At 45.5% G+C, this 6,444-nt stretch overlaps 1 pseudogene; it reads right to left on the bottom strand.

The window, feature by feature from the left end:
• Nucleotides 1-256: 256 nt before the first annotated feature.
• Nucleotides 257-1,012, bottom strand: LOC116890022 (annotated as a pseudogene).
• Between the last annotated feature and the right edge of the window lie 5,432 nt (nucleotides 1,013-6,444).

Consider the following 6,444-nt stretch of genomic DNA (forward strand, 5'->3'; position numbering starts at 1 on the left):
TATCATATATAACTTATAATATGCAATATGTAAATCATATATAGATATACATTTACAAGTGTGTATGTGTATATGTATGTATATATCATGTGATATATAAATATGCTGTATAAATCATAGATATACACATATATACATATGTATATGTGTTATATATAATCTTTTTACAAGAACATTTCTTTATAAACTGCTTAACAGATATTCACATCAGGACACAGACTTTAAGAACAATGGAACTGGACTTCTGGATCTCATCTTAGACCGCAATTGATTTCCGGTCTTGAGAGAGATGTGGGAACTTTGCCTGGAGAATTTTTTCTTTCTTTTTCTGTAGACTTCTCTTTCTTGCCTCAATGCAGGCATGTTTCTCAATTCTCAGTCTGATAAAGCGATCCACATAAGGCATTGCGAAGAACGGCCTCCGGTTGTATCTTTTATTTAGGTACCAAGGTATAGGCCACTGCTTGAATTTGTGCCAGACGATTCTTCCAAAGATGTCCCATCTCTAAGCACTGGGTCTTGATTTTACTTGACTTACTGTGTGAAGAAGCCTTAAAGCATCTTCCCTCTCCTGGACAACTTTATCCAAGGCATCCGTGGAATCAACAGCCTTTTCTAAGCGCTCTGGACTTGGCATCAGCAGTCTCTGTCGCTTGGCCTCCTGCTCTGGAGTTAGACGCATGTTCCTTTCCTTTAGAAGGACATACCCAAGCTTATGTAAGTCTTTGTTACGTTTGTTCCTCTGCTGCTGGCAGGTCCGTGGAGCTCTAGATTTGACTTTTCCTTTCCCCCAGATCTTTGGGTCATCAAAAAATTCTTCTAGTCCTTTCCTTGACAACGTGGTAAGAAGTAATTTACACTGGAGAAAAGATGTGGCGTGTGGTGTGGTCTTATGCAGCAAACTAAGAGAAGGCCCGGACTGAGCAGGGGTCTTGGGATTTATTAGGGAACATGGAGCCTTCAAGAACGCTGAGGCTCTTCCACAAATACCCACTAGACTGGTGGCAGCCATGTTTCTAATATATATATAATTTATAATATGCAGTGTATAAATAATATACAGGTACAAATATACATTTGTGTGTATATATGTATATATCATATATTATTTATAATGTGATATATAAGTCATATATATAGATACTCATATACATGTGTATATGTGTATATGTATGCATATATAATTTATAATATGCAATATATAAATAATATACAGACACATATATACATGTGTGTATATGTGTATATGTATGCATATATCATAATTTATAATATGCAATATATAAATAATATACAGACACATATATACATATGTGTATATGTGTGTATATCATATATGGCTTATAATATGCAATGTATAAATAATATAAAGACACATATATACATGTGTGTATATATGTATATAGACCATATATGATATAATATGTAATATATAAATCATATATAGATACACATATACACGTGTGTGTGCCTGGGCTTTCTCCAGTAGCTTCATAACATCTACGCCTCATCTTTTAAACATAAACTTTAATGCCTCCTGTTCGAACAGCCTTCCAGAATGTCCTTTGATTTCTCAAGAGTGTCCTGTTAATAACCCTCTTATGGCATCTCCAGCCCTGTGGCAATTACTTATTTCTTCATCTTTTTCCATCTAACTGAAAATCCCCGGGGCTTAGCTTGGTGTCCGGAATGCAGAAGCCACTTTAAAAATGCTGACCTGGCTGGGCGTGGCGAGGCACACCTGTAATCCTGCACTTTGGAGCCTGAGGCAAGGGGACAGTTAGTTCAAGGCCAGCCTGGGATACAAGGGAGACCCCATCTCAAAACAACAATCAGAAAAAAAAAAAAAAATTCAGGCGTAATAGAAGTTTTAAGATGCTGATTAAAGGGGAAAATCCTGCTAAACGCATGCTCTCAACTCCAGGCAGGCCTTTGTTTGCTGAATCCTTCCTTACTGAATCCGAGCTCTGGGGAGTCTTCGAACCCTCTTTGCCCCAACCCCTCCCAAGGCCTTGTCTTTGTCCCTGTCCTCATTTTGTAGGACACTTCAACTTCTTTTAATTTTATTTTCTTTGGTGCTAGAACTCAATCCAGATCTGCATTTGCTAAGTACACACTACTGCTGAACTACGCCTCCACCTCTCTCTCCCTCTCTCTCTCTCTCCAGTACGACTTCCGGGGCTGGAGAGATGGTTTAGTGGTTAAGAGCACTTGCTGCTCTTGCCGAGGACCCAGGTTCAGCTCCTGGCCCAGGGGATCTGATGCCCTCCTCTAAGGTCCAAAGGTAGCTACAAGCAAGTGGTGCGCATAGGGTACCAGCAGCCACGCATCCATCTACACCAATAAAACTGTAGACTATCTTGAAGGATAATTTCCACTCTCACTCCTGAAGATAGTTTGTCTTCAGCCCCTCAGTGTCAGTCTGACATGGGCTTACAGGTCAGGGGGCAGCACTTTTCCAAGTCCGCGGCATCTCTAGTCCTGTTGGATTCCATGAGAAAAATTCCCAACTGCTGTGTGGACACCGACTCGTGCAGTCTTGTAGCGCCCGCTGCTGGTGTGCGCAGATGTGCAGGATACCATGTCACAGCTGCAACTGCAGCCTCCACGGTGTTTTCAATGGTGGACTTAACGACCTTACCCTTGGATACACATAGGGGACAGTTTTGTGGGACCGTGAAAGGTAGTGTGGTCCCCGTTTGAGCTAAGGCTGGAAGCCCCAGAGAGGTTTTTATGTTTTTTGTTTTTGTTTTTGTCTTTTTAGCATAGAATAGAGTTTATTCAGGGCATAGGGGGGGGGGGGAGAGAGAGGGGGAGAGAGAGAGAGAGAGAAGAGCAGAGAGAGAGAGAGAGAGAGAGAGAGAGAGAGAGAGACAGAAGGAGAGGAGTAGAGGCCGGCCATAAGCACATGGAAAAGGGGGAGGGGAGTGAGGAGAGAGGGGGGAAAGGGGTGAGAAGACAGAGCAAGAGCAAGAGCAAGAGCAAGAGAGAGCAGAGGAGCCCAAGCAGTCCCTTTTATAGTCAGTCATGCACGCCTGGCTGTTGCCAGGTAACCGTGGGGCGGAGCCTAGACTAAATGCTAACACAGTCGATGAAATGAATTTGCCCGTGTGGCCTCAATCTTTGCCATACAACTTACTCCTCTGTCTTTGAGTTGGGGGCTTGAGGGAGCTCAACTACTATTTCTTAGAGTTCACATGCATGCTAATGTCAAGGTCTTTCACTTTCCTTCCTTCTCCAAACCCCTCCTCCTTCCCACCTAAAGGGCTAAGCTCTCTCTCTTTCCTGAGAAGAGTCTTGTGCCTTTCACCTGTTCTTGGCCACTCTCTGCAGAAACACTTTCCCTTTTGTGGCACTCTGCTCTCTTCCCAACCCTAAAACACACATCTGGCTGGCCACCCCCTTACTGTCTTACATCTGGAAACATTCCCAGCCTGTCAACAGTGCCACAAACCAAATCCCCGGAGAAAGAATTACTGAAAGCGGTAGCTCAAACAACAGACGCAGCCCAAGGTTGTCTCATGGCTCAGTGTCCCTAGAACCGGCCATGTGAATCGGTAATTTTCCGTGGGCTTCTTGGCACACAGATGTAATCCCAGCACTGAGAGGCAGACGAAAGAGGATCTTGCTTCTTCAGTCCAGCTCAGACTGGACTGAAACCAGCCTAGGACATGCGGCCCCTTTGCTCAAAACAAACATGGGGAAATTTCACTTGGAAATAAAGATTTCAGTCTTCTTCAGACAAAAATACAACCCTGTCTAGGGATTAACCCACGCAGGAGGTCAGAGCCCTCATGATTTAGTTGTCTCTCAGATGCCATCCCAGACACACCCCAAGGTGTGCTCTGCTAATCCTCTAGGATTTCTTAGCCAATCAAGTCAACAAGATTAGCCTCCCTAGCAAGTACACCTTATAACTCACAAACCTATGGTATCTGTGACAGCAAGTCCCACTGAGAAGCAGGGGTGTAATCACAGATCAGATCACGACGTGGTGCTTACGACAATGTGGCAGGTCACAACGGTGATCACGGTGTTTCAGAAAGTGTGTTCCCACGACAGCCAGATGACTACACAGTGACAGGCACCTGTGCCCACACCATTGTCACCCACGGGAAAGATGGAGCAGGGGCAGCCGTTCTGTATGCTTGCCTGCTTCCAGTCTACCTTTTTGTGATGGGGAGTTCCTCTCAGCATCCTGCAGAGCCCGTCTCAAGGTCATTCTGATAATGTTATCTACCTGTTCCTCATTCAAACTGCCACGAATGGCAAACACTACAGTAAAGGGCAGGGGGAACAACAGATGGTTTTGTTACTGTGTGTGTGTGTGTGTGTGTGTGTGTGTGTGTGTGTGTGTGTGTGCGCGCGCGCGCGCGCACGCGTGCGTCAGAATGAGCTTGAGCTCACTTCAATCCTTCTACTTCAGTCTCCTGTATCCTGGGATTATCAATCTGTATCTTCACACCCAAGTTTCGAAACAACTCATTGGCAGTAATAGGGATGGTAAGGGATTGAGAGATTGCCCCAAATGTATTTAGATGGCATAGGCTTCTTTTGATATAAAGCAGACAAGAGCCAGTTCTAGTCACAGGGATGGAGTTTCCCAGGGGAATTATGGAAGGAAAGAACCCACGTCATTCCCATGCTTGGTGCTGGCTCACGGCAACACATACATCCCTTTGTTGGCAGGTGAATGCTTTAGAGGGTAGAGGACTGGGGATGAGGCTCAGTTGTACAATGGCTTGCCTTGCGTGTGTGAGGCCCGTAGTTCCATCCCAAACACAAAGTGACAGAGAATGAGCAGTTGAGATTAACGGAACTCTGAAAACTCATGAAATATCTCCTGCGTCTTGCAAGCGTGCGATCTGCAGTCCAAATGTGACTTAGATTTTGAAACTTCTGTTCACTGAGCCGAAAGTCGGTTACCATCTGCCAAAGCCCCGTGCACTTCAAGAAGGGTTTCCCTCATACAAGACAATCCCCGTAACCTGCCTCCGTCAGAATGATCTTCTTTCTCTCTAGAATACAGCTTGGTTTGAGGAAGATACACAAGAAAGTCAGAAGCTTTAAATATGACTCATTTCACTTGTACACCTGGACTTCTATCTTAGCCGAATGCTCCCTGTGCCCGGAAACAAGGTCTTAACGACAGTGATTTTTTTTTTTTTTTTTTGAGCTGGGGACTGAACCCAGGGCCTTGTGCTTGCTAGGCAAGCGCTCTACCACTGAGCTAAATCCCCAACCCCGACAGTGATTGTTTTTTGGGCTCATCTGGTTTCAGACACTTGAGGTGTTCTGTTCTGTTTGGTTTTGTGGGGGGAGGGGGGAGAAATTAAGTGCAATATTTCTTTTGTGGAGGCATACTAAGCAAGAAAGGAAGAAGGGTAGGAGGAAGAGGTGGAGGGGAGGAGGTGGAGGAGGAGGAGGAGAAGGAGCCAGAGAGTGAATATTAAATCAAGTTCTATTACTTTTCCTGGGGAATGTTTTCACAAGAATGAGTGGTTGCTATGTTTTCTAGCAGGGCCAATGAACAATCCTAAAAATTTGCACATGACAGCAACCAATTAAAATTTCTTCATTTCCAGACTGGTTCTAAACACAGCAGAGAACAGAATTCATCCTCGACCAGCAACGGGGTTGCGATAAGGCAGGTTATGGGTGACAACTGGTCACACGTTTTCTCCTTCAGTCACGGCCTCAGGTAGAGCTGGATGCCTTAAACTTTCCACTGCGCTAAAGGCCTTAAACTTCTGATCCTCCTGCCTCTACTGCGCCAGTGCTAGGATTACAGGTCCGTAGCGGGGTACCCCATTTTGTACGTTATTGGAGATCAAATCGGGAGCTCCGTGCAGGCTAGGCAAACGCTTAGCAATGAGCTACAAGCCCAGCCCTAGTCATCATTTTTCTTCTGCTCAGGAGCCTCAAAGTATTCACCCACAGCCAGGCAGTGGCGCTCACCTTAATCCCAGCACTCAGGAGGCAGAGGCAGATGGATCTTTGTGAGTCCTAGGCCACCTGGTCTACAGAGTTCCAAGTCAGACACCAACAGAATGGTCCATAATGCTGGTGCTTCAGCTTTACCCAGTCTGGGTACTGTCTGTCTCTAGCCAAATGCCAAATGTTGCCTTTGTTGGTATTCTGTCTAAGCTCCACCCCCACAGCTACCTGGCAACAGGCAGGTATGTTCCGCCCCACAGTTACCTGGCAACAACCAGCTGTGCCTGACTATAAAGGAGGCTGCTTGCCCCCCCCCTTGTTCTTTCTCTTACTCTTTTACTCTTCTGTTCTCTGCTCTCATGCCCTTTTTGTCCCTGTCCCTTCCCTTCCCATCCTCCCCCTTCCCTCCACGTACTCAGGACCGGTCCTTCTCTCGCCTTCTACTCTTCCTCTCTCATTAAACCTCTCCACGTGGAACCATGTTGGTTTGGTGTGGTCTGTCTGGAC

The sequence above is a fragment of the Rattus rattus genome, chromosome 1 (assembly GCF_011064425.1).
Source record: "Rattus rattus isolate New Zealand chromosome 1, Rrattus_CSIRO_v1, whole genome shotgun sequence".
NCBI classification, from domain to species: domain Eukaryota; kingdom Metazoa; phylum Chordata; class Mammalia; order Rodentia; family Muridae; genus Rattus; species Rattus rattus.